General features: G+C 48.8%; 1 protein-coding gene across 2 annotated transcripts in view; it reads left to right on the forward strand.

Annotated features, from left to right (window-relative positions):
- Window positions 1–17,704: 17,704 nt before the first annotated feature.
- Window positions 17,705–27,432, forward strand: part of KIAA0232 — a 93,137-nt gene continuing 83,409 nt past the window's right edge. For both annotated transcript variants that reach the window (XM_081232347.1, XM_081232348.1), the window contains exon 1: window positions 17,705–17,854. The gene's annotated coding sequence lies outside the window, so the exon portion shown is untranslated. The remainder of the gene's footprint in view (window positions 17,855–27,432) is intronic.

Here is a 27,432-nt window from a genome sequence, read left to right on the forward strand (position 1 = left end):
ACCCCCCCGCAGGTCTGCTCCACAGTGGAAAGAGGTGCATCAGGCTGTCCCACCTTAGACATGAGCTGGGCATAAACCCTGGGCCCTGGGGCAGCTGGGAGGGCCGTACAGAGCTCCGTGCCACTAGGCACTGAATCAAAGTCAGATGAATACTGGTCATGCAAAGTTCTGAGGACGACCTGGCTTCCCAGTAAATCGCTCTAATCAAGTCGAGTGATGGTAGCAGGCAGGACCATTGGGCACCCGGCAAGGAAGTGGTGTTCCCACCTGGGGATGCCTGAAGAATTGCTGATCTGCTGTCCTTGCTGGGAAGAGGATTTTCTGGAAGGAAGGGCTTTACAGGCTCTTTCTTACTTAACACAGCCATGAGGAACAACTGTCATTATGCCCATTTTACAGATGAGGAGACTGAGGCTGAGGGAGGTTTTTATTTGTCCAAGGTCACACAAAGGTAAGCAGCAGAGGCAGGTCCATATGGCAACAAAACCCTTATTGTTTGAACAATATCACACAAACTCTTTGCAGAAGCTAGTCCCAAGCCTCCCAGAGGTGATCTTAATTCCAGAGGAGGCTTGGAAATCCACATCCAAGCTCATAACCAGAATTTGATTCTGGACCCTATGAGTCAGCCTTCCAAGGCAGAGTAAGGGGACAATCTAGAACTGCAGCCTCTAACAGGATGGGGTCCATGCCTGGGTGCAGCTGAGGCAGAGGCAGGCTTCCAGCAGTGCCCCTCCCTTTCGGCTTGCTCCCCACTCCTGTCTCCCATCCTGGGCTGCTGGCCAGGTCTGGAGCCACCTCTGCTCCCTACCCAGCTTGGGCCAGAGCAGCTGCAGCCTATACAGACCAATAGAGGCCAACCTGGGTGTGCCCATTTCCAGGAGCTGAATGTGGTGTTGATAGCAGAGTCCCCGGGCCAGGCCTTGTCCAGGATGGAGCACCCCTACACCCCAACTGTCTTGGGAGCCCATCGCTTGGCCTGGCTAACTCCCCAGCCATGGCTGGTCTCCAGGTGCAGCTAGTGGGGTGTGTGTGGGTGGTGGACAGAGCCTGGAGTTTAGCAGGGTGACTGTGGGTGAGTCATCTCCCTGGACCTGTTTCTTCCTAGTATTACGGATGGTGTTCCTTTTTTTTTTTTTTCTTGGCAGTACGTGGGCCTCTCACTGTTATGGCCTCTCCCGTTGCGGAGCACAAGCTCCGGACGCGCAAGCTCAGCGGCTATGGCTCACGGGCCCAGCTGCTCCGCGGCATGTGAGATCTTCCCGGACTGGGGCACGAACCCATGTCCCCTGCATCAGCAGGCGGACTCCCAACAACTGCACCACCAGGGAAGCCCATGGATGGTGTTCTTGACAGCTGACATTCCTCTCTGCCATGCACTGTGCTAATCACTTTACAGAGATAATCTCATTTATTTTTTATACATTTATTTATTTATTGGCCGCATTGGGTCTTCGTTGCTGCGTGCAGGCTTTCCCTAGTTGTGGCGAGCAGGGGCTACTCTTCATTGTGGTGCATGGGCTTCTCATTGTGGTGGCTTCTCTTGTGGAGCACGGGCTCTAGGCACATGGGCTTCAGTAGTTGTGGTGCACGGGCTCAGTAGTTGTGGCTTGTGGGCTCTAGAGCGCAGGTTCAGTAGTTGTGGCGCATGGGCCCAGTTGCTCCGCAGCATGTGGGATCTTCCCGGACCAGGGCTTGAACCCGTGTCCCCTGCGTTGGCAGGCAGATTCTTAACCAATGCACTACCAGAGAAGTCCAGAGATATTTTACAGACAGGAAACTGAGGACCAGAGAGCTCGAGTGGCTTGCCTGAGGTTACACAGCTAGTAGGCGGCCGCTCCAGGCTTTGAAACCAAGCAGTCTGGCTCCAGGGCCCACACTCTGAGCCCCTCCACTCCCCTTAACTCCAGAGGCAAACTGTGGTGGGAGGACTGTGGATGCGGTGTAGAGAGGAAGCCACGGCTACCTATCTGTGCCTCAGTTTCCTCATCTGTAAAATGGGAAAGAGTATGTCTCCCTTACCCAGCTCCTGAAGTGAGCATTCATTCAACAAATCCTTAACAAGCAGGTACCATGTGCTGGCCAGGCAGGCTCCAGGAGCCTGGGGTGGAATGGTGAACAGCACAGATAAGTCCCTGCCCTCCCAGCCTTGGCATTCCAGTGGGGGGACAATAGACAGTGAACAAGCTAGCAAGAATATTCTAGGTCAGGTGACTGAGAGACGTAAGAGGTCTGAAGCCTCGCAAACCACAAAGGTTCTATGAATGTCCCTGTCCTCCACCGAAAGGGGGCCCAATGTGTGTTAGGGTTGTTGTGGTTAATAAGATTTTATCCTTATCTGCCAGGTGCTTTTACCTGTACTACCTGATTTTGCCCTCCCCACGATCTGTATGGTAGGTTTTATTACTTGCATCTTACACATGAGGAAACTGAGGCTCAGAGAGGTTAAGCAACTTGCCCAATGTCACACAGCTGGTAAATGGAACAACTTGAATTCAAAGAAGCCCCCTGATTCTAAGTCCAGGGCCTCCTATGCCTGAGGGAACACAGTATGTTACAGGATTTAAACACACTGAGAGTTCTTATTTTAAGAGTTTAAGATTCAAATCAGTAATATCTAACGTCAAGGGAGTAGAAGAATTCTTTTGTGCATTAGTTCAACCTTGTTCCAGGCCCCATCCCAAGAGCCCTGGGTGGGGGCCATGGTGGAAATGGGCCCCTGGAGATGAATAAGCTGTAGGTGGCCCTGACATCCAGAAGCTCAGGGTTTAGTGAGGGCAGCTTAGATGGGAACCGGAATCCCAGTGATGCTTTGAGGTGCCCCAGCAAGTTACGGGTGAGCACTCTTTCCACACTGGCATTTATTAAACACTTCTCATATGACAGGGCAGGACGGGACTGGCCCTGCATTCTGATTCTGGGCCTGTCACTCCCTTGCTGTGTCACTTGGGGCAAGGCCCTGCCATCTGTGGACATTAAGGCACCACGAGGGTGTGGGCTGCCTGGCACAGGGTCCTCCAGCCTGACACTGCTGACACCAGGAAGAAGGTGGGGCTCCATCGGTTGTATGGGAGGCGGGGCAGACACATTCCTCCCTAATGCTTGTCCAGAGATGTGGGGCCCTCACGGGGACAGCCTGGGTGTGCCTATCACTCCTGGAACCTGGGACATTTGCCTGGGGCCAGGTCATCAGAAGCCAAGTGAATCTGAGCACAGGCTTTGGGGTCCAAAACCAGGGTTTGATTCCTGGCTCTGCCACTAGCCAGCTGTGTGAACTTGACCAAGTCACCCAGCCTCCCTGAGCCTCAGTTTCCTCATCTATAAAATGGGAATAATATTTGCAGGGAACCTAGCACAGAGTCTGGTAGCTGAGCAGTCAATGAACAGTAGTTGACACTGACAATTATGAAACTGCTGATGACAGAGGGTGAGACATCAAAGCTAACATTTATGAGCACAACTATGTGCCAAAGCACATAGCTCAGGACAGCTACTCCATAATAGGGTGTGCATGCATGTGTATAAATATAAATGCAAACATATACATTCTCATAACCTCTGGCTTGCTCTCTCTGTCCCTATCTATCTATCTATCTACCTATCTATATTTATCTATCTATGTAACTATATCTGTATATCCATAGAGAAACAGAGAGAGAGAAAAGACGAGAGGGACGGAGGTAGGGAAGGAAGAAAGGGAGAGAGAGAGAACAGCCACATTTGTGACTTCAGGGAGGGTAGCTGTCTGTCTGGGGATAAGGTCTGGACTGGCACTGAGTAAATACCCCTTTCTATATTTTAAATTTCTTTTTTTTTTTAATTAATTAATTATTTATTTGGTTGCCCTGGGTCTTAGTTGCGGCAGGTGGGCTCCTTAGTTGTGGCATGGGAACTCTTAGCGTGGCACGCATGTGGGATCTAGTTCCCTGACGAGGGATCGAACCTGGGCCCCCTGCATTGGGAACATGGAGTCTTAACCACTGTGCCACCAGGGAAGTCCCTACATTTTGAATTTCGAATCATGTGATTGTTTTGCCTATTTAAAATCTCAATTCAAATTAGACATATCTATTTATCATATTGATCATTCTATCCTCAGGATGACCTGCAAGAGAGAGCTAGACTCCTGCCCACCTGGCAGACAAGGTGACATGACTTGCTCAAGGTGACTCAGGGAAAACGTGGGAAAGATGGGCCCTGAACCCAGCTCCATCTTAGGGGACTCTCCCGGGGCATCAGGTTGGTGGCTCTGAGCCTACAGCTCCCCGGCTGCGGTCAAGGGGCTGTGCTCTGTCCAGAGGACAAGCCCACACGGCCACTCCTGCCGGCCTCTGGCTGGGGCAGCACCGCAAGTGTCTTTGCTCCATCTGGCAGGTCTCACTGGCTCGGTGGGAGAACCTGCCCCACAGGCCTCAGCTCTGCAGGGGGAAGAAGTAAAAATAGCCGGGCTGAGCGGCCAGCGGCTGAACTGTGGGCAGCAAGGCATGCCTTTCCCATGACTTGGGTCCTGCAGAGCAGAGGACTTCCCTGAGCCCTCCTGTGTGCCGGGCCCTGGGCCGGGCACCGGGGAGGCAGTGCTGAGTCAGGCACAGCTGCCTGGGCGGGACACGTCCTGGGCAGCACCGTGGCCTGCGGGGCCTGGGAGGGGCTAGCACTGGCCAGGTGCAATAGACGGTGCAAGAGAGACCTCTCACCCAGTCACAGGGGTGGGGCAGGGAAGGCTTCCGGAAATAGGTCACATGGGTGAATGCAGGAATTAAAAAGAGGTGTGTGCAAATGTAAAATAGCTAGCTAGTGGGAAGCAGCCTCATGGCACAGGGAGATCAGCTCGGTACTTTGTGACCACCTAGAGGAGTGGGATAGGGAGGGTGGGAGGGAGGGAGACGCGAGAGGGAAGAGATATGGGAACATATGTATATGTATAACTGATTCACTTTGTTATAAAGAAGAAACTAACACACCATTGTAAAGCAATTATACTCCAATAAAGATGTTAAAAAAATAAAAAAAATAAAAAAAAAGAAGAGGTGTGTGTATGGGGGCACGTGCCAGGCAGTGGCAACAGCATCGGCAAAGGCAGAGGTATGACAAGTGTGACCCATCAGGAAGGGCAAGTAACTGGGCATCTGGGGGGGTGGGGTGCCTGTGAGAGGAGGAGGAGGGTCTGGCTAGGGAAGAAGGCAGGCCCCATGGTAAGGGCAAGATGGGACTGTGGACCAACGGGGAGCCAAGGGAGGGTGTGGAGCAGGGGTGAGACGTCGGATTAGCATCTTAGAAAGACTGCAGATTCCTGAACTCAATGAGACGGTCACCCCGAGGCTGAGACTCCACTGTCTGTTCTCCACATGTTCCTGCCACAGGCGCTATGGAGGCCTCCTCCAGTTTCAGGCACCTGCAGCTCTTTTCCTGAGGGCTCTCTCTGGCTGCTGGAATGCATGCCCCCTCTCCACCTCCTTTCACTCCCACTAGGAGCCCTGGTGCCTCAGGTGGGGTGACTGAGTGCCAGGTGCTCCCTGGCCACTGGTTCGATGATGCACCTGAACTGGCTGCCTTCTCGTCCGTCTTGCTTGCCTTTTCTCCTGCCAGCCTTTCCTAGGGTCACATACTGTGCTAGTTGCCTGTCATTGCTATAACAAACGACCCCGAACATAGCAGCTGAAACAACACACACTTATTTTATTTTTTTAGAAAATTTATTTATTTATTTATTTTGGGCTGTGTTGGGTCTTCGTTGTTGCACACGGGCTTTCTCTAGTTGCGGTGAGCGGGAGCTACTCTTCATTGCCGTGCGCGGGCCTCTCATTGAGGTGACTTCTCTTGTCACCGAGCACCAGCTCTAGGCAGATGGGCTTCAGTAGTTGCGGCGCATGGGCTCGGTAGTTGTAGCGCGCAGGCTCTAGAGCGCAGGTTCAGCAGTTGTGGCGTACGGGCTTAGTTGCTCTGTGGCATGTGGGACCTTTCCGGACCAGGGCTCGAACCCATGTCCCCTGCATTGGCAGGCGGATTCTTTACCACTGCGCCACCCGGGAAGTCCAGCACACACTTATTATTTTATAGTTCTGGGGATCAGAAGTCTGGCACAGATGTTCCTAAATCAAGGTGTCTGCAGGATTGCGTTCCTTTCTGGAACCGCTAGGGGAGAATCTTTTCCCTTCCTTTTCCAGCTTCTAGAGGCTTCCTGCATTCCTTGTCTCGTGGCCCTTTCCTCCATCCTCAAAGCCAGCAGGTCAAGTTCTTCTCACATCGCATCTCCCTGATCCATTCCTCTGTCCCTCTCCTCTTCCACTTTTAAGGACTCATGTGATTAGATTACTGGCCAGATAATCCAGGATAATCTCCCCATCTGTGGTCTGTAACCTTATTCACGTCTGCAAAGTTCCTTTTGCCGTGTAATGTAACAGATTCACAGGTTCCTGGGATTAGCAAGTGGACAGCTTTGGGAGCCGTTATTCTGCAGACCTCACCTCCAGAATCACCCATTTGCACTGAATCCTTGCCCCAAGGTCTGATAGGGGCCTCAAACTAAGAACCTCAAACCTTAATCCTGAGCCCCTCGCTTCCCTCCATGTGCCCCAGCTCTAGTCGACATTTCTCCCCCTTCTCTGAGAGTCTTGGCAGTTCAGCCTCCAACAGACATTGGGTTTTGCTGAACTTTCACCCTGAATTACCTCCTCCAAAATCCACACCCCCTGACCAAGGCCTTGCCCACAGCTCTTGGAGTCTCTCTTAAACCAGGACAACTGAGGTAAAAAGCCAGGCAGAGAATTGGAGCAACACCTGGGATGGAGACAAGGGCACAGCTTTGGTCACTGCCAGAGCTGGGTTCAAATGCTGCCTCTGCAACTTCCTTGCTCTGTGACCTCCGAAGACTCATTGGTCCTTTCAGAGCCTCGGTGTCCTCACCTGAGAAAGGTGTGAGGGGCCTCAAGGGGTGACTAAGCAGGTTAGAGAGTTGATGGTGGGAAGTGCCTGGAGCACAGTAGGCTCTCCGGAAACAAGAGCTGTTGTCAGGGACCAGGTGGCTCTAGCCCTAGGTGGTTACCATCTTTTTTATAGAAAATATTAATGATAAATAAATAAGTGCTTTGCTACCACCCTGAACTGCCAATCTGATTAGGGGCCGAAGAAGTTTGTTTGTTTCCTGGATGCAAAGAACCAGCTGATTTCTCCAAGCCTGGTGCAACTGACAATTATCCCAGACAACACTGATGCCCTCTGGAAGGTAGCTGAAATGTTGGGGTAGCATGGGAGAAGGAGGGGGCTCTTCAGAGGACCCACAAGCACCTTTGCTTCAAAAGTGGGCCCTGGGTCAGCCACCAGGGTAATTAGGCCCGATGGTCTTGAGGTAGAAATTCTAAACCTCCTTGAAATGCTATAAATCAAGCCACGCATGGGAAGGGTGTCTAATTTTATAACAACTTTCCCCTTCAGGTAAGTCTTCCATGGAACCATATGTACTCTTTCCATTTGACGGTGGAAATAAGTTAGATGATGGATTTTGATGTTTTTTGGCATTAAATTAATGTGCTGTTCCACGTGAATATTGTTAGGTATTCCCCTTGATCATGTCAATTGGATGGAATGTGGTTTTCTTTTAGCCTTTTGTTCAAAAGAGATGGATGAAATAGGAATTTCCACATGATTCCTGAGTGGGTTTCATTGTTGTTTTGTTTTTCAAAAGTTGGGTTGAAGGAACATTTACTTTGCAGGAACAGCTGGGTAACTTTCTGCCAACTAGATTGTCTGCAGAGACTTCTAGTGCTTTTCTCCATCGTCTTCCCCAGGGCAACCAGAATCGACCCCCTCGGTGGCTTACTTCCCGCCACCAGGAATGCTTGGGACAAGACAGGGACTCAGCAGCAGTCGGGGGGGGGGGTCATAGGAACGGTCATCAGGGAATTTGTGAACACAGTGCCCCCAGCACCATGGATGGGAGAAGCCCAGTCACGTGGGAAAATACATGACTGAGGGAGATCAGGCTTTGGAGCCAGTGAGTCCCGTCCCAGCTCAGCCACTTCCTGGCTGTTCGACCGTGGGCAAGGTTGCTACTTCTCTCTGCTTCCGTAAAATGGGAGAGCAATGGCACCTGCCTCGCAGGATTGTGAGGATTTGATGCGTCAACACATGTAAAGTCCAGAAGGGCACCCAGCACTCAGAGAGTGCTCAGCAAATACTAGGCCTGCTTATGAGGCCTCCGTGGCTAGTTAAGCAAATGGCAGGGAAATTAATTCATCTAAAATATCAGGACAGGGACACCATTTTGCAAATGAGGAATGAGGCTTAAAAAGAAATGCACCATGGCAACACTGTTCACGGTAGCCAAAAGGTGGAAGCAACCCAAGTGTCCATCGATAAACAAAGTGGATCCATACAATGGAATGCTATTGAGCTTTAAAAAGGAGGGAAATTCTGACACTGTCTACATGGATGGACCTTGAGGACATTATGCTAAGTGAAATAATCCAGTCCCCAAAAGACAAACCCTGTATGATTTCACTTAACAAGGTCCCCAGTGTAGTCAAACTCATAGAAACAGAAAGTGGAATGGTTGCCAAGGGCTGGGGGTGGGCAGCGGGCATGGGGAATGGAAGTTATTGTTTAATGTGCACAGTTTCAGTTTTGCAAGATGAAGATTATGGAGATGGATGGTGGTGAAGGTTGCACAACACTGAATGTATTTAATACCACCGAACTGTACCACTGAACTGTGTACTTAGAAATGGTTAAGATAGTATATTTTATGTTACATGTATTTTATGGCAATTAAAAATCTTTCAGAAGGAAAAACAAATGAGCCAAGTTGCCCAGGTCCTTCTGCTGGGAAGCGTGAGAGGCAGGATTCAGACTCAGGACAAAGTGACACCCCTCCCAGCCAGTGGTTCTCCAACACAAACCTCCTTGCCATATGTCTGTTCAATGGGTACAATTCAGGGGAAGAGCGTGGCACTCAGAAAGAGAGCTGAATACTTTACTGAGGGAAAACACGAAAGGTGACCCAGGAGAGAGGAGCAATCACGGCTCCCACTTACACTACGAATAAATTCCAAACTCCTTGCCATAGCCTACAAGGCCAGGCTTGATCTGCACTCTGTTCACACACACACACACACACACACACACACACACGTCCCACCTCTCCAATGTCACCTGGAATCCTCCAGCCATGCCAAACTGCTTTCATTTTCTCAGTGCACTATGACCTCCCTTGCCTCAGGACGTTTGTATGTGCTATTCCTCTGCCTGGAATACTCCCTTCAACCTACCTTCCGGTACTGATCACAAAGACCTGGGTCCTTTTCATTTTCTAAACCTCAAGCTGAATATCACTTCCTCAGAGAAGCCTTTTGCTGATAAAAGTCTAAGTAGATAGTTAAGTAGATTCCCCCTGTTTGTTTCTTCTTAGAGCATTTAACAGGTTAGTAATGATATATTTCTATTTTTTTTATAGTTGGTTTCCATACTTAGGTTGTAAGTTCCATGGAGCCATGCTCGCTTTACTTACCAATGTGTACCAGGAGTCTAACACAGTGTCTGCCAAGTTTGTTGAATCAATGGACAGAAAGATGGAAGGGAAGAAAACTAGATTTGGGATTGACAGGGACCTGGCTCTTTCCCAGTCCTGAATCTGTGAACCAGCTGAACTGTAAACTTGTGAAAGTTACTTCAATTCCCTGAGCCTCAGTTTCCCCCTCTGTAAAACAAAGATAATAATAGTCCCTCCCTTCTTGTGAGAATTAAATGAGATAGTGTGTGTAATACACAAGACCAAGAACATAGAAGGTGTTATGGGTTGAACTGTGTTCCCCCCAAAAGCTATGTTAAAATCCTAATCCCCAGTACCTCAGTGACCTCATTCAGAAATAGTCTTTGCAGATGTAATTAGTTAAGATGAGGTCATATTGAGTAGGGTGGGCCCCTACTCCAATATGATTGGCATCCTCATAAGAAGAGAGAGAGACAGAGGAAGGATGGCCATGTGACAACCAAAGCAGGGATTGGAGTAATGCATCTACAAGCCATGGAATGCCAAGGATGGTTGGAAAACAACAGAAGCTAGGGACTTCCCTGGTGGCGCAGTGGTTAAGAATCCACCTGCCAATGCAGGGAACATGGGTTTGAGCCCTGGTCTGGGAAGATCCCACATGCTGCGGAGCAACTAAGCCTGTGTGCCACAATTACTGATCCTGCACTCTAGAGCCCACGAGCCACAACTACTGAGCCTGCGTGCCACAACTACTGAAGCCCACGCACCTAAGAGAAGTCACTGCAATGAGAAGCCAGCACACTGCAACGAAGAGCAGACCCCACTCGCTGCAACTAGAGAAAGCCTGCACGCAGCAGTGAAGACCCAACGCAGCCAAAACAAAACAAAAAACAGAATCCAGAAGAGACAAGAAAGAATTCTTCCCTAGAGCCTTCAGAGGGACACAGCTTTGCTGACGCCTTGAATTCAAACTTCCAGCTTCCATTGCTGTGAGACAACAAATTTCTCTTGCACTTTTTACAGCAGCACTAGGAAATGGATACAGTAGGCACTGAACAAATGTCAGGTCAGTGTGCCTTCCTTAATTTTTGCTCTGTCACGTTCTGTTATGTACACGTAGTCCCTGGGAGATGGTGCGGTCCTCAAAGTGTCCGCGTCTGATCCACATAGCACAGCCCTGGCCTGAGAGTGCAGGAGGTGGGAGTCAAGCACATCAGTGCCCTTGTAAGGGCCCTGTGCCCTTAGCGCTTGGAAGACAAGGGCCGATTTCCTGTCATCCTTTCCTGGCTGGGAACTGCCCCACAGTGTGCACTGACAAGAATGGTGCGAGAACTGGTCTGGCCCAAGACGTGGAGGTAAATGGAGAGGATCTCGGTCTGCCCAGGCTTCCCAGTGGTGGGACCTGCCTTCCTGAAAGGCAACCCCTCTTATGCCTTCCCGGTCCCTCCTCCTGGTATGGCAGCAGGGGAGCCCCTTGTGATGGAGAAGAGGGAATGACTACCTTCCAGCTCACCTGCTCCGGGCTTTTAAATATCACCTGGATAGAGCATCCTCTCCTACGGAAGGCCTGGTGTCTGACAAGCTGCTTGTAGGCTATGCTCACAGTTTAATACCTTGATTAAAAATCACCTCCAGGGCTTCCCTGGTGGCACAGTGGTTGAGAGTCTGCCTGCCGATGCAGGGGACACAGGTTTGTGCCCTGGTCCGGGAAGATCCCACATGCATGGAGCGGCTGGGCCCGTGAGCCATGGCCGCTGAGCCTGCGCGTGCTCCGCAACGGGAGAGGCCACAACAGTGAGAGGCCCACGTACTGCCAAAAAAAAAAAAAAAAAAAATCACCTCCAAGCCCTCTTTGCATGTCAGTCACCCAGATGCAGGGTACTCCTGGGCGTAGAAGGGCAAACCAGTGCAGAGGAAGCCTCTGTTACTAATAATAACAAACCATCAGTGCTGAGGCCAGGAGGTCGGGAGGTGTGGTCAATGTCTAGCCTTCAGGCTCCAGCAGAGGGACGACAGCCTTGCTTCCCACCCAGACTCACAACGGGGAGGCGGTTTCCCCAATCGCAGCAAGGGGCTTCATATCCTGGGCAATCAAGAGACTGGTGTTTGCTCCTGGAGGATGCTCTGGTGTTTCTATCCTCGAGGTTTGGAAGCCAGCTCAGAGAGAGGAAGTAACTTGCTCAAGGTCGCACGGCTGCCGAGCTGCAGCACTGGACTCCCACCCTGGTCGGCCAGACCTCAGAGCCTGACTGCAAGGTCATTTCTGGAGCAAATTTAATAGGGCAGAGCATGAGGGCTCTAGCTCAGCGGCTGGGGAGAGGGCACTGATTATCTGGGGAAGGCAATGAGTTAGCTGTGGACATGCTGCAGTGCGGGTCCCCACCAGCAAGGTGACAAGTGCAGGAGGCAAGTCTGGGGCCTCAGAGAAAGGTCAGGGTGAGGAGAGAGATGTACGTGTCCCTCATCTCCATGTTAGTTCAAGCTGTGGAGCAGATGAAACTTCCCCAGGAGCCTGCTGAGTGATGGGGTGAAGCGGTTGAGTGAGGGGGGACAGAGGAAGAAGGGACCGGAGCTGGGACTGGTGTTTACGGAGTGTTTCCTGTGCACCGGGAACTATTCTGACCCTCTACATGGATTCACGTATCCCCCCCACAACAACCCTCTCAGGTGGATACTATTATTATTTTTTTTTAAAATATACATATTTATTTTTATTTATTTATTTATTTTGGCTGCACCGGGTCTTAGTTGTGGCACGCGTGCGGGATCTAGTTCCCTGACCAGGGATCTAACCCGGGCCACCTGCATTGGGAACTTGGAGGCTTATCCACTGGAACACCAGGGAAGTCCCAGGTGGATACTATTGTTATTACACCATTTTGCAGATGAGAAAACTGAGAGGCTAAATAGCTTATCCACATCAGCAAGCTAATAAGTGGTGGAGCTCTGCTTCAACCCAGTGGGCTTAACCACCGTACTACCCGACCTCTAGATTGGCCCGTCGCTGGCGCCACTGTTGAGTTCTCCGTGGATTGGGGTGAAGAGGTAGGAATGAGGAAAAAGCCAGCAGCCATCGGAACAAATTTGGAAGAATAATGGCAAGACTGCGCCTCTGATTTTGTTTGGCCTTGAACACAGCTAACAGCCAAGCAGGGTAGGCCTATTACCCCTCCATCTTCTCATGGAAATGGAAGCCTTGTGAAGGTCAGTGGGTTCCTCAAGGTCATACTGTGAGGTTGTGTCAGAGGCTCGACCTCAACTCTCCAGATGCTGGAAGGGTATCTGGCACCCCCAAGAGGAATGCAGGGCTGCTGAGAGGAGGGGCGGGCGGTCAGGAGGGGCTGTAGGCCCAACTGGCCGCCTTGAGTGACGACGTCCAAGCTGAGATGGACGTTAGAATCCTAAAGGAGGGGATGGGTCCCAAGGGGAGTCAATGGGGAGCTTCTCTGGTCGGGGGATCATTCACTGAAAAGCTGGCTCGGAATGGACTCTCAGGACACAGCGGGGCACAGAGCAGGGCTACAGTCAAATCCCGGTGCTTGCCACACAGTAGCAGCATGGCCTGGGGCAGGCCACCTAACCCTTCCAGAGCCTTCGGCGTCTCTAACTGCACATAGGGGTAACCTCCCCACTGCTGGCTGATGTGTGGGATCAGTATGGTGTGAGTAAAGCACCAGGTACACAGCTGGGGGCTCAGTAAACGGGCTGCTACTGTCAGTGTTGGACACAGCTGAGGTTTGTACACATTCTTTGATTTTTAAAATCAGGCTTTATTTTCTGGAGCAATTTAAGTTTCATAGCAAAATGGAGCAGAAAGGACAGAAATTTCCCATATGCCTCCTACCCCTCCCTCCCTAGCCCCCCCCATGTATTAAAGTGTAGCTGCATTGAAAATTTGTTTCCAAAGTTCACAGGAAAAAGAAAAAAAACAAACAGGAGACTTTTGAAACCTTCCTGCCTAAGTCCCTTGCTGTGTAGAAGGGGAAACTGAGGCCCAGAGAGGGAGATTACATACCCAAGGTCACAGATCCAAGGAGGCCTGACCCCTGCTTTCTATCAGTAAGTGTGGGTTGCATAGCATCACCAAGCATCCTGGACTCAGCCTCATCCTGATGTTCACCATGCATACATGGGGTTACAAAACTACTGCCCCAGCTGGCATCCACCGAAATCCTTGCTGGAATCCAGAACATCAAAGTCAGAGGGCACTAGAAGTTGTCACATTCCCCCTCTCATTGCCTTGTCCTCGTGCAGGGGTTAAAGAGCCGAGACAGGTGGTTCTCAGACTGGAGAAATGAATGATCACAGACATACACAGAGGCCAAGATGGTTTCTCTTTACAAAATCCTGAAGTGGGGCTCCAGAGCGCAGGCTCAGTAGTTGTGGTGCACGGGCTTAGTTGCTCCGCAGCATGTGGGATCTTCCTGGACCAGGGCTTGAACCCATGTCCCCTGCATTGGCAGGCGGATTCTTTCTTTTTTCTTTCTTTTTTTTTTTTTTTTTTGCGGTATGTGGGCCTCTCACTGTTGTGGCCTCTCCTATTGTGGAGCATAGGCTCTGGACGCACAGGCCCAGCAGCCATGGCTCACGGGCCCAGCCGCTCCACTGCATGTGGGATCCTCCCGGACCGGGGCACGAACCCACGTCCCCTGCATCGGCAGGCGGACTTTCAACCACTGCGCCACCAGGGAAGCCCAGGCAGGCGGATTCTTAACCACTGTGCCACCAGGGAAGTCTGAACCCACACTCTTTACTGTGCCACCCTGTCTTTGACATTCCTTAAAGCTTTGGAAGCTCGTGGTTCACTCTGGAGCCTGTGAGCCGTAACTACTGAGCCCACAAGCCACAACTACTGAAGCCCGTGTGCCTAGAGCCCATGCTCCGCAACAAGAGAAGCCACCGCAATGAGAAGCCCGTGCACCGCAGCGAAGAGTAGCCTGCACTCACCGCAACTAGAGAGAGCCCCGCGCGCAGCAATGAAGACCCAATGCAGCCAAAAATAAAGTACAAATTAATTAATTAATTAAAAAAAGAGGGTGTGGGTTCATGCTTGAGAACCCAGTTCCCGATGGCTCTCGTGAACACAGGGTTGTTTTCTCACGTGTGTCTACTTGGACTACATTACAGATGACCTTTCAGTCATTCATCTACAAACTGGCAGGCCCTGTGGTGGGTCGGTGAACACCATGGACCAGATGACTGCTCTCCTGGGATCCAGGTCTTCGGTGGAAGGGAGGCTGAGCTTAAAGAGTAAACAAACATACAACCAAGATAATTTCAGATACTGATAAGAGCTATGGATAAAAACCAAAACGAAACAGGATGGTGGCATCATGACTCGGAAGCCTGGTTACTTTAAAGTGGGGATCAGGGAAGGTGTCTCTTAGCAGGTGACATTGTAGCTGAGCCTTGAACAAGGAGGAGCCAGCTATGCAAACATCTGGGGAGAGAAGTTTCTGTGAAGAGAAATCAGCAAGTGCAAAAGCCCTGAGGCTGGAGTCAGCCAAGCCTTCTAGGACTTTCATCAAAACAAATAGTCTGGGACTTTCCTGCTGTCTCAGTGGTTAAGAATCCACCTGCCAATGCAGGGGACACGGGTTCGAGCCCTGGTCCAGGAAGATCCCACATGCCGCAGAGCAACTAAGCCCGTGTGCCACAACTGCTGAGCCTGTGCTCTAGAGCCCGTGAGCCACAACTACTGAAGCCCGTGCTCTGCAAGAGAAGCCATCACAATAAGAAACCTGCCCACGGCAGCCAGCGAAGAGTAGCCCTCACTCAACGCAATTAGAGAAAGCCCACACGCAGCAACAAAGACCTAATGCAGCCATAAATAAATAAATAAATAAATAAATAAATAAATAAATAAATGACAAAAACCAAATAATCTGAAGGCAAGGGGGCTGGATTTTTTGTTTGTTTGCTTTTGCTTTTGTTTTGGCCACACCACAGGGATTGAACTTGGGCCCTCAGCAGTGAGAACAGAGTCCGAACCACTGGACCGCCAGGGAATTCCCAAGGGGGCTGTTTCGTTAAGGAAACAAAGTAAACAAGATATTTTCATTCTCTAACCTGTAATCTTCCCCCACCACCTCAAAATCATACTAATACTAGTTAATTCCTACTCAGTTTAAATACTTCTTCCTCCAAGAAGACTTCTGGTCCCACTAGTTCGTGGTTTATAAAAACTGGTCTGTGGCAAAATGAGAAAAATGTCAGAAAACCCATGTGTGTGTGTGTGTGTGTGGCTAAAAAGTTGCCAACCGTGTTACCTTTCTCTGAGAATATCTGAGATATATTGTTACTACAATCATCCCTCCGTTCAGCCGGGATTGGTTTCAGGACCCTTTCAATACCAAAATTGGAGGATACTCAAGTCCCTTACATAAAATGGCACAGTATTTGCATATAACCTATACACATTCCCCTCCTTCATACTTTAAATCATCTCTAGATTATTTATAACAACTAATGCAATGTAAATAGTTATAAATACAATGTAAATGTTATGTAAATAGTTGTGGAGAAGTCAAAATTTGCTTTTTGGAACTTCCCGGAATTTTTTTCTCAAGTATTTTTGATCCATGGTTGTTTGAGTCCACGGATGCAGACCCATGGGTACAGAGGGCTGACTGTATTTTTATTTTTTACTAATAAGTCCTTTTCACTGAATGATGAGTATAGATGACGACGAAGTTAACGTGGCAAAAATTAAAAGTTGACCACTCTTTGCAAATCCCCTATATTGGGGGCTAAATTTCGCTGGCTGGTTTGTGAATCCCAGGTCCGAGGGCACCTGGGAACTAGACTCCAAAGCTCCATTACTTGCCCCTTCTTTGCACCCAGGTCACTCTGGATTTCCCACACCCTTTCATCCTCTCCCTCTTTTCAGAGTTTGATCTCCAAGAGGGCAGGGCTACCCCTGGCTGGCGTCCAGCAAGACCCAGAACAGGTGCTCAGAAGACACGGATTGAATGCACTGTGATTCATGATGAGACACATTCAGCTGAGATGAACCTCACAGAATAAAATTGGGAGCAAACTGATGAAGGCAGAGAGCTGTGTAAAGGAGAAGACCCCAGACCTCATAGCCAGGAGCCTGGGTTCAAATCCTGCAAGAGGCAGTGTGGTTTGGGAAAGTCAGAAGACCTCACTTCTTCCGGAGCAGGAAAACTTAAGTGAAATCATTTACTTTCTCTGAGCCTCGGGTTTCTCTCCTGTGAGATGGGGATGATAATGCCTTGACCCAGGATTCTTCTTAAGAACAAAACACAGGTGTACAGAAAAGCACTTTGTAGGTAGTGTGCAAATAGTTCGTGGTCCATCCCTCCAGCACCCACCCAGACGGTAATATCCAGTTTGCCCCTTCCCAGCCTGTACGTCAGCTTCTTCTATGCCGGGGAGCTGGTGCGGGAACCTTGCTTCGCAAGTTCTGAAAGGAAAGCTCAGTGCCTGGCACGTAGTAGGTGCTCAACAGATAAATCAATGAAGAATGACCCCCAGGCAGGTCACGCTCCCTCTTAAGTAAATAGGCAATCTCCAAGGCTCCTTTCTCTCTGGCACCTGTGATACTTATTTGCCTTTTTAAGGACAGACCTACGAATCACATTTAGGAAAAGTGGGTGGGTGTGAAGAGACTTTGATTAAAAGGTTAGTGCACATTTTTGGTTCCCACTTCCGATTCTTCCAGAATTTATTTTTGCCTACTTAATAAAAAGAGCCATGTCACATTTCTTTAGCTTGTCTTCTGGGTTAAAAAAAAATTTTTTTTTTAAGCCTGTATTTTAAACCGCCCACTCCAGCCATCCCAGGACGCGGCGAGGAGGGGGCCGCAGACAGGTGGAGCGTGTGCCGGGAAGGCGGGGACCGAGGCAGCCCGAAGGCGGGGAGGGGCGACGGCGGAGTTCAGGAGCCCCACTCGCCCCTCCGCAGGGGGCGTCTCCGCTCCTACGCCCCGCACACCGGGTGGGCTCCTGCCTCCTGTCCTCCAACCTCCCGGCGACTCCCAGCGCCCACAGGTTGCAGCAGGGCTCCGCCAGGCTCCAAGGCCCTCTGCTCGCCCGCCCGCGTCGGGAAGCCCAGCGCCGGCCGGAGGGGCGGGGCCGGGGCGGGGCGGTGGCGCTGATGTAATCCCGGCTCCTGGGCGGAAGGATATGGAGCGCGCCCGGTTGGCTGGGCGCTGAGGCCAGTTGCCGGGTAACGGAGCGGAGCGGCCGCGGTGCGCCGCCTCCCGCCCTCCGCCGAGTGGCGCCGGAGCCGCTGCCGCTTTACGTAAGGCGCAGGCCAGGGCTGCCCGGCGCTCGGCAGCCGCTCGGAGCCCTCGGAGCGAGGAGGCGCCCCCGCTAGCCGCCGCGACGCCCGGCCGCTCGGCAGGTACCGCGGGTGGGCTGGGCGGGCTGAGCGGGCCGCGGCCCCTCGGGCGGCTGGGGCGGGCCGCCACCGCGGCCGAGGGTCTCCGGCACCGGCCAGAGGGAGGCCGGGCCGCCCCGCCGGGCCGCGGGCTCCGCGAGGACCCCGGCCGGACCCTGGGCATGCGGTGGACTGCCGGCCCGGGGACCCCAGCCCTGGGGAGCCGGGCGCCGGCGCACGGGGCGGACGATGAGTCCGCACAATGGGCGGGTGTCGCCGCGCTGGGAGCGGTTCTCTGGGGGGAGGCGCGGCGAGGCGGGGAGCGGACGTGCGGCCGGGGTGCGGCGCCCAGAGTGCGGCGGCCGCGGGACACCCGGAGCGGCCGGCCGGCCGGCGGGTGGGCGCTCGCCGCGCTGCCCTCGCCCAGCTGCATCCCTCCGCCCCCTCCCCTCCTGCATTGTCCTTTAGGGGCCCGGGAAGGGAAGCCGCCGGCGGGGGAGGGGAGGGGCGGGGCGGCGCGGACGGACGGGCGCGCGGGCCTGTGGCGCTGCGCGCGCGGGGCGGGCCCTGCCGGTGGGGCGGGCCCTGAGGCGCAAGGTTCGGCGAAGGTTACGGCCGCCCGCGGGAGGGACGGGCCCGCAAAGTCACCCGCGGCCGCGGCGCGGGAGGGCCTGAGCCTGCTCGGGCAGGCTCCAAGCACACGCGTTCCCCGCAGCCCCTCGGAGCTCTGCGCTCCTCCGTGCCCGAGGAACGGCTGGTCGCGAGGGAAATGCCTGCAGCCCCAGGATTTAGCGGGCGGTGCGCAGTTGAACGGGCCTGCCGAACTGCTGGTGGCGGACCCCCCCCCGCCAAATCCTGGCAGAAGCCGGTTTTGATTTCACTTTCGCCACCTTTCACTTTTTGCCCTCCATAGACAAGCAATGGAGACCTCACCTAGTACAAAGTGTAGGAGATTAAGCGGGTAGGGGGACATGTGGTTCTTTGGAATGGTTTAACTAGATGTGGTTTCTGCTAATAAATATCTGGGTTGGATTCTTGGATATCTAGGTCGGCTACTTCGGCCAGGTTCCTAAGATTGAGCTTTACATGTCTGGGTCTTTGCTTGTTTAAAAAAAACAGTGGTAGGAGATTGGTGAAGAGGTCGGGGCAAGCAGTTTTGATAATAGGTGATGCCGTGGATAAAACTAACTATACAATCAAATCCCTAATCCCTAAGGTAGGTTTCTCCTGTGCAATAAGACCGGGGCCAGAGCACCTTGACCATTTCATAGACTTCGAATCCGACGTGGCGGTGGTCGGGGGCGGGAATCTATCACTTTGCAGCCTGAAGGTCAAATAATTCTCTCATCGGTTATTTTGGATTGATCCACTCATAAATGGTTCTCAGGATCTTTATGACATTTCTTGGTAGCAAAAATTATTTCTGAAATTGTGCCTTTGCATACCTATAGGTAAGCTTCTTGCAATGTTCTATATTAAGTTGTTGTACTTGATAAATAATGAATTTTTAGTAATTCAAAAAATATTTACTGCTTCAGTTTGGGCACATATATTACGGTTTTTATATAAGCCTGTGCCATCAATGAACTGCCAGTTTGGCCACTGAAACATTGAAGGAAGGAGAGAATATTACTCTTCAATATTTAACTTTGTAGAAAGTAGAATTAGAGGTACAAATGTTTTGTTTTTAAAGAAAAGTACCAGTCTTTACCATGGCATCAACATAAGGCAAATCTGTAACTATTTTAAGGGCAATTAGCTTATTTGTTACACAAGTTGCAAACATTTAAGAAAATTAAATGGATTTTTAGCGCTTCTTTAACGATACCATAGATCACTCTGTGCTTTATTTTATAGTAGCACTTTTCAAAAGCAGTAGGGTTGTTTTTATTTTGCATTGTGTGGGAAGTACTGAGCCTGGGTTGTTCTCCCTGTTTCAGAAGCATTTGACTTGGAGCAGTTCATGGCCTCTGGGCCAGTTTTCTCATCTCTAAAATGGGAAGAGTGATGATAACTGTCTCGTGGCATGGTTGGAATGATCAAGTGAGGGGAGATGTGAAATTGTTATGCCAACATTCAGTCCCTTTTAAAATACTAGGTAGTGCTAGTGTGTCGAAGCTTCAGATTCCTCTCTTGGCTTAAAGCTTTCTTAGGCCCCTCCCCGTCCCTTCCTGTCTGCACTTTGCTTGGCTGTCAGGTCATCTTTCCTAAATCCAGATTGCATCTTGTCAGCCTCTGGCTCAGAAGGCTTCTAAGGACTGACCGCCTGTTGTTTGGAGGCCAGAACCAGACTCAGCAGCAGCACATTCAAGGCCCCTCACAGTCTGGCCCTGGTCATCTCTGAACTTTACCTGTCTTCTCAGTTCCCCTTCCACACTGACCCGCCAAATGAGACTACTCTTGGTTCTCTGAACAGGCCAGGCTGCTTCATCCCTTCTTCCCTTATATCTTTTTCTCAGACTGGAATGCCCCATCTCACTTCCACCCACTCCACTTTTTAAAAGTCCACATCTGATTTTATGTCCTCTCTGGAGCCCTTTGGAAATCCTGTCAAAGTGAATTATTCATTTCTGCAGTCATAATCTTCTATTTTTACTTTCGTTATTGCCTGTATCACGTGTTGTGTATGTAATACTCTGGCTGTGGTGACCCTGTCATTATTTTATCCCCAACACCTTGCTCAGGGGTTTAACCATGAAAATGTTCAAATGTTTGCTAAATAAAGTCAAAGTCTGTAATCCACCTTATGGAGGACATTATTATTATTATAAACGATTTTAATAACAAACATCAGTACCAGCCACAGCACTGGGAATGAGGTTTTATTATATTGAAGATGGTTAATACTTAGCATATTTCTTTTCAATTATTTTTAATCTCTCACAAAATACCAAGTGGTATTTTTATACAAAGTACAAACAACCACCTCTCCCATGTGTGTGGAAACTTTCAGGGTCCATGAACCAGCAATGCTGACTGAAGTCACTGCACCCTGTCTCTTGGGAGAGGGGATCAGAGCATACGTTTTAAAATATTCCTTACCTTTAAAATGTAATTGCACTCTCAGCAGATTACATGCTTTTTGTTTGAAACTTTTTTGGAGATTTATTATACTCATAAAAAGTAAACTGCTTTTGAGGGCGCTTATTTTAAGTGCATTAGACCTGGATTCGAAAGACTCAGGTTTGTGTGTTGGCCCATCTCCTCACCCCTGGGTCACCGTGGGCAAGTCGGTTAAATCTCTCTGGAACTTCAGATTCTTTATTTTGTGAAATGCTTTGCGGTGTCACTTAGAGTGGCTATTCTTTGTGTACTGCATGCCCTTGTTCAGATAAAGGTAATAAGATGATATTACTTCACAGCACATTGGTCTTCCTTGTCACCCAGGCTGGAAACTTTTTGAGGCTTCCTTTTCTTGACCAGATTTTTACCAGGTCTGCCTCCATGTGTCTTTTCCATCAACCTTTTTGTTTTTGCTTTTGTTTTTCTCCACAGTTCCCCTGTCCCTGCCCTCCCTGGCTCTTGTCAGTTCTTATGGGGGTTGTTCCTGTAGGCCTGCTGACTGGCCTCCCTGTATCTAGTCTCTCTAGTCCTCCTGTGTTCTGTTCCCAGAATTATTCAATATGTAAATCAAATCGTATCATGCCCTGCCCCCCAGGTATATACCAGCGGTTCTTGACATCCCGCACCCTCCCCCCTTCCATCACACCTGGGGTTATGACCTAGTGCTGTCCAGTAGGCTTACTCCTACAAAGATTTTCACCTTGGAGGCATCACCACCTGGCCGGTTGAGAATTAGTGTTAAGGGGTTAGGAAAGCATTCTAAGAACTGTGCCATCTGGCCTCATTCTAACTTTTAGCTTCATATTTTACTGCATCTCTCTTGTTACCTGGTATTTCAACACTAGACCTCTGGCCGCTTTCGTGGTTGTTGGTCTGACTTCTTTACTCTTGAATGTACTTTCTGCCTTTTTCTTCTTATCAAAATCCTTAATACTGAATGAAGGCTTGGCTTAAATGCTTCTACTTCTGTGAAAGAAGCTTCTCCTGATTTTCAGAATTAACTCTTCATTATTCTTCCACACAGTGCTTGAGGATACTTCCACTCAGCTATTTTTTCTTTTTGGCTTTTTAGTTTATTCTTTACATGGATTACAGACTCGTTAAGGGAAGAGGGGAAAATCTTATCCATTGCCGATTCCCTCTAGTGTGTAATGTAGTCTTTCACATAGTACTTGTTGATTTAAATGCTTGGTTGAGTTAACTCAGTCACTCTACATTCTCTGAATTTAGCAGAGGGGGAGTGGGGTTGGAATGGCTTTATGTGAGAGCTTCATGAATCCACACGGCATACTCAGAACAGGGCCCAGCACGTAGTAAGTGCCCAGTAAGTGGCAGCTTTTAGCTGTTAGTTGGAGCAGGTGTAGAGAACACTAGTGGTTGGGTGTGTTGATTTTTTTTTTTAAACATCTTTATGGAGTATAATTGCTTTACAATGGTGTGTTAGTTTCTGCTTTATAACAAAGTGAATCAGTTATACATATACATATGTCCCCATATCTCTTCCCTCTTGCATCTCCCTCCCACCCTCCCTATCCCACCCCTCTAGGTGGTCACACAGAGCATCGAGCTGATCTCGCTGTGCTCTGAGGCTGCTTCCCACTAGCTAGCTATTTTACATTTGGTAGTATATATAAGTCCATGCCACTCTCTCACTTCATCCCAGCCTACCCTTCCCCCTCCCCATGTCCTCATGTCCATTCCCTACCTTTGCATCTTTATTCCTGTCCTGCCCCTAGGTTCTTCAGAACCATTTTTTTTTTTTTTTTTTTTTTTAGATTCCATATATATGTGTTAGCACGGTATGTTGATGGATTGTATATGCTGGTTACTGTAACAGTGTTCACAGATTTATTTCTGGCTTCTGTGTAAAGGGAAAAAAAATCATCTGGTCTCTCCATCTTCACTTTTTCGTTAGTTTTGGGAATTAGCAGAAAAGTGAGTATTTGGTTGGAGGGAGCTTTTGCATAAGCAGATTCACGATGGTGGTCCTAAATTATTCTGAAGACGGGAAACCTTTCTGTAAGTGAGCCAGGTTTTTTGCAGTAGCTTAAGAAAGTGGAAAATGGATTGTCAGTTGTTATACTATATGTTATATTTCTGTAAAGCACATGCTTTCGTTTTAACCTTATATCTTGTAATTATATATTAAGCAGTAGAATCTTCTTATTTAGTATTTGGAATGACTGTTGAAATTTTGTTTTTGAAGTCATCTCCAAAGCTTTTTCTTGCCACTAGGCTTTCTCTGTAGTTTTCTATCTTTTCCTTTGTCTGCTCAGCAGTCTTGCCCTGTGACTAGACAGGGAGAAGCTAGGGGAGGAAAACCAGCTATCATTTTGAAACTTTTAATTGAATATTTAGATACTATTTTTAAGTTTATATGTGTTACTGATTGACAGGTTGTATCCAGAAACCTTAAAAAGTGGTATCTCTGGTTCTAACAAAATATGGAATTCCCTACTTGCAGCAACATAAGAATATGTATTAATTGCTATTTAACTTACGTTGACTATATTGACGATTATGAGCTTTTAAAAAATCATTGGAAATATTATATTCCTATTATATTATTAGGAATTATTATATTCCTAATAAATCTCTCTTAAAACCTGCCCCAAAGAATTGGGGATGATAGGCCTATCCCAGTGGATGAATTAGTATCAATTAGAAATAAAAGCAGTAGGACAGTTAGAAGATTAATAATTGCAAAAATGCTTGAGAATGTGTGGGTGTTCCTAGCTAGAGTGATGAAGGAATGTGAGTTCTGTGAATGCAGGTTGTGTGTGTGTGTGTACACGTCTGTACACGTATGTGGTTCTCTGGTGACGGGAAGCGAACCTAGGCACTGTGTGTCTATAGTCTTTATGGTGCCTGGCGCAGGGAGTGGTCACTCAGCACACACTGATGTCAGATGAGTCAGTCACACATGGAGAGAAATAAGTGTAAAGAAATGGGCCTCAGCACGTTTTCAAATTTCTTTTTTGGTGATGTGGTTGTTACCTCAGTAACAGGAGGAGGTAGAAAGTGGGAGGGATTTATTTTCCCTTTCAGCCAGGAGTTTGTTTCTAGCTCAACTACATTTTCCAAAGTACCTGTGGAATCTTAATAGCCAGTACATAACTATTTCAAAATTGTTTACCCGGTTTGGGGATTTATTCAAGCTTTTTACTTTTTTTCTTCAGTAACTAGCTTTTTCTTGGGTCTGATTAACATTTAGCTCCTTGTTAGCGTCTTCCCTGAAGATTTTAATGGTGAGAAAGTTGAAACAAATTTTTTTTTATTGAAGTATAATTGACTTACAATATTATATGAGTTTTGCTACACAACACAGTGATTCAGTTATTTTTATACATTACAGAGTGATCACGAGAAAGTTGAAATTGAATAGACACATTTTTGGTCCTTTTTTTGGTTGTTGTTTTTGCCACTGCTTCCTTTGATTACCACCATAGATAATTATTACTGATTGTATTGTTAATAGTTTTTTGCTGGTGCCATGGAAGGAGTTTCTTGTTTTTATAAGATGTAAAGCTCAATTTAAAACTATCAAAATATGTTTTGTATGATTTACCAAAACATTGTTTTGAATATAAGTAACTTTTATAAAGCCTATTTATTTTTTAAAGAGTTCATGTTAAATCTAAAAAAGCAGTAAGTTATAAGATGAATAGTAAGTCTTCTCTTTCACTCCCCTTCCCATCCTGTACTCATTTTGAAAAAATCACTGATAAGCTTCTCGGATGTCATAGAAAAAAGATTATGCCTGTACTTTTAAAATCGGAGTTATGGTAGAGAGTGTTCTTCGTTTAAACACTAAACTTTGTATCTTGGAGCACTTTCCATATCAGCACGTATAGACCTACCTCGTGTACAGATCTACTTCACTGTTTTTTTAAAATTTATTTTTGGCTGTGTTGGGTCTTCGTTGCTGTGCGTGGGCTTTCTCCAGTTGCAGCAAGCGGGGGCCACTCTTCATTGCAGGGCATGGGCCTCTCACTGCAGCGGCCTCTCTTGTTGTGGAGCACGGGCTCCAGGCTCATGGGCTTCAGTAGTTGTGGCTCACGGGCTCTAGAGCGCAGGCTCAGTAGTTGTGGCGCACGGGCTTAGTTGCTCCGCGGCATGTGGGATCCTCCCGGACCAGGGCTCGAACCCGTGTCTCCTGCATTGGCAGACAGGCTCTTAACCACTGCGCCACCAGGGAAGTGCCACTGTTTTTTTTTATGTGCCCAGTATTCTGTGGTATGAATGCACCAGAATTTATTTGATTAGTTGATGGAGTGGGTTTCCATGTTGTTATTGTAACACAGTAAACATTTTTATATATAATGTTTTGGTGAACTTTCGTGAGAAACCTCCTTAACCTAGGCAGCCTAAAACAAAACAAAACAAAAACTGACAAACAAGTTTCTAACTTCTCTAAATTATCATTGATCATATTGAAAATTTTCTTGGCGGCTTTATTAGATTTAATAATTTTAGACATTAGGCTGGATATTTTCTTTTCTGAAGTAGTCCTGCGGGTATTTAGGGTTATTTGGGGGTGTTATTTAGTTTAAAAGTGGTCAGAGTTTCTGGTGAAGGGGAAAGGTAAGGGATTCTTAGAAGTAGCTATTAGAAAACGGGTAAGGAGGAGAATGAGCTCACGCTTGTTAAAGCACTTCCTACATGTGAGGCCTTTTGTTAGGGACCTTAGGTAAAGTGTTTCCTTTAATCCTCCTGACAGCTCTTGAGAGAGGAGGTATTATGTCCATTTTACAGATGATGAAGCTGCAGCTCAGAGGTCTCAAGAAACTTCCCTAAGGTTACACGTAATACATGGCAGAGCAGGAGCCCCAACTTCTATCTTTGCAACTTAAAGTTAACGTACTTCCTTCCCACTGCCCGGCTCTTCCTAGAGATTCATTGGTTCACACGGCACTTGTCTGCTCACAGTGTCCTATGCCTAGATGCCAAGATGGTTAGACGTACAGGAGACTTACACGGGGCGGGAGGGAGGGAGCAGGAGTGCAGGTGTGATCCTGGGGGAGGAGAGATGGGGGAGGGCAGGCCAGAGCAGCCTCAGGCCAGGGCAGTTTGGAGACAGTCTTGGCCAGGCTGCTGGCTGCTTGGCAGGTCAGATCTGTACCCCTTCCTGGTCAGCATTGCTGGGAGCAGCCTGAGGGACACGTGGCCTGATGTCTTTGCCACCGTGTAGTAGCAAGTGGAGGCTCTCAGTCAGCTGGGCTCCCCATGGCAGGGCATCTCGAGGGTCCGCCTGACCAGCCCATGGCCACCACACCATTCAGCGCTGGGGCGGGTGGGGGAAGCGAGCAGACGGGTACACGGGTGCAGTGCAGATGCGTGCTGAGAGGGAAAATGAAGTAGGCTGGAGGGGTGCTCTGTGTTTAGGGTGGGCAGGAAAGGGCTCTCTGTTAAGATGATACTTGAGCTGAGACCTGAGGGGAAAAGGGAGAAAGGTGTGGGGCTGTCGGAGGAGCAGAGCCTTATTGAGGGCGAGGGCAGAGCAAGTGGAAGACCCCGATCATGCATCATCATGAAGGTGGGACCGAGAGGATTCGCTGACGGGTTGGATTGGAATGTGAGAGAAACAGGAGGAGTCAAGGATGATGCCAGAGCTTTTGACTTGAGCAGTGGAAGCACGGAGTTGCCCTTGACTGACACTGGGAAGGTCCTGGCAAGGATGGTGGTGGTAAGAATTTGTGGGTTTTCATTTGTGTTTCTAAGAGATGTTGTAAGTTGAGATGCCACTCAGACACCGTCTAGTAGCTTGATGGCTCTGTAAGTTTTGGGTTCAAGAGAGAGAAGCGGGGGTGAGAGAAAGTTCGGAGTAATCTCTAGGCAGATGTAGAGATTACAATCATGGGAGTGGAGATCAGCTAGGCCTGTGCTGTTCAGTAAGGTAGCCATGAGCCACATGCGGCTTCTGAGCATGTGAGATGAGGCTGGTTTGACTGGAGATGTTCTGTGTCACATACACACCAGATTTCAAAGACTTAGTATGGGAAAAAAGAATGTAAAATAGCTCATTAATGATCTTTTACCTTGATTATATTTGGAGTGATAATATTTTGGGTCTATTGAGTTAAAGTATATTATGAAAATTAATTTCATCTGTTTTTCTTTTTTAATATGGCTGCTAGAAACTTTTAAATTACATTGGCGTGACTCAGGTTTTGCTGTTGGATGGCTTCAAAGGAGGAAGTGAATGTAAACAGAGAAGTGTGAGGCCTGGGCGGAGAGCTGGGGAAGAGGAGGGGCCTGCAGAGGAAGGGCTGAGAGGGCGGGGCAGTGAGGGTGGTAACAGTTGTGGTCTCTAGAGCTTGAGCGAAAGAAAAGTACCAGAGAGCAACTAGGCCTGCCACCATGTGACTGAAGGCCGTGGCTTTAGGAGTGAACAAGTCTTGGAGGTGGTCTGTAGAGTGGGATTTTTCCCTATACTGTTTTTTGTTTTTTAAGTGAGTCTCATCAGGACAAGAATGCAGCCTTTTCACCCAGAGTTAAAATGTAGCCTCTCTGTGGATGCAGCCACGCAGTAGGAAGAA

The sequence above is a fragment of the Mesoplodon bidens genome (genome assembly GCF_964165515.1).
Source record: "Mesoplodon bidens genome assembly, chromosome: 1".
Classification (NCBI taxonomy): domain Eukaryota; kingdom Metazoa; phylum Chordata; class Mammalia; order Artiodactyla; family Ziphiidae; genus Mesoplodon; species Mesoplodon bidens.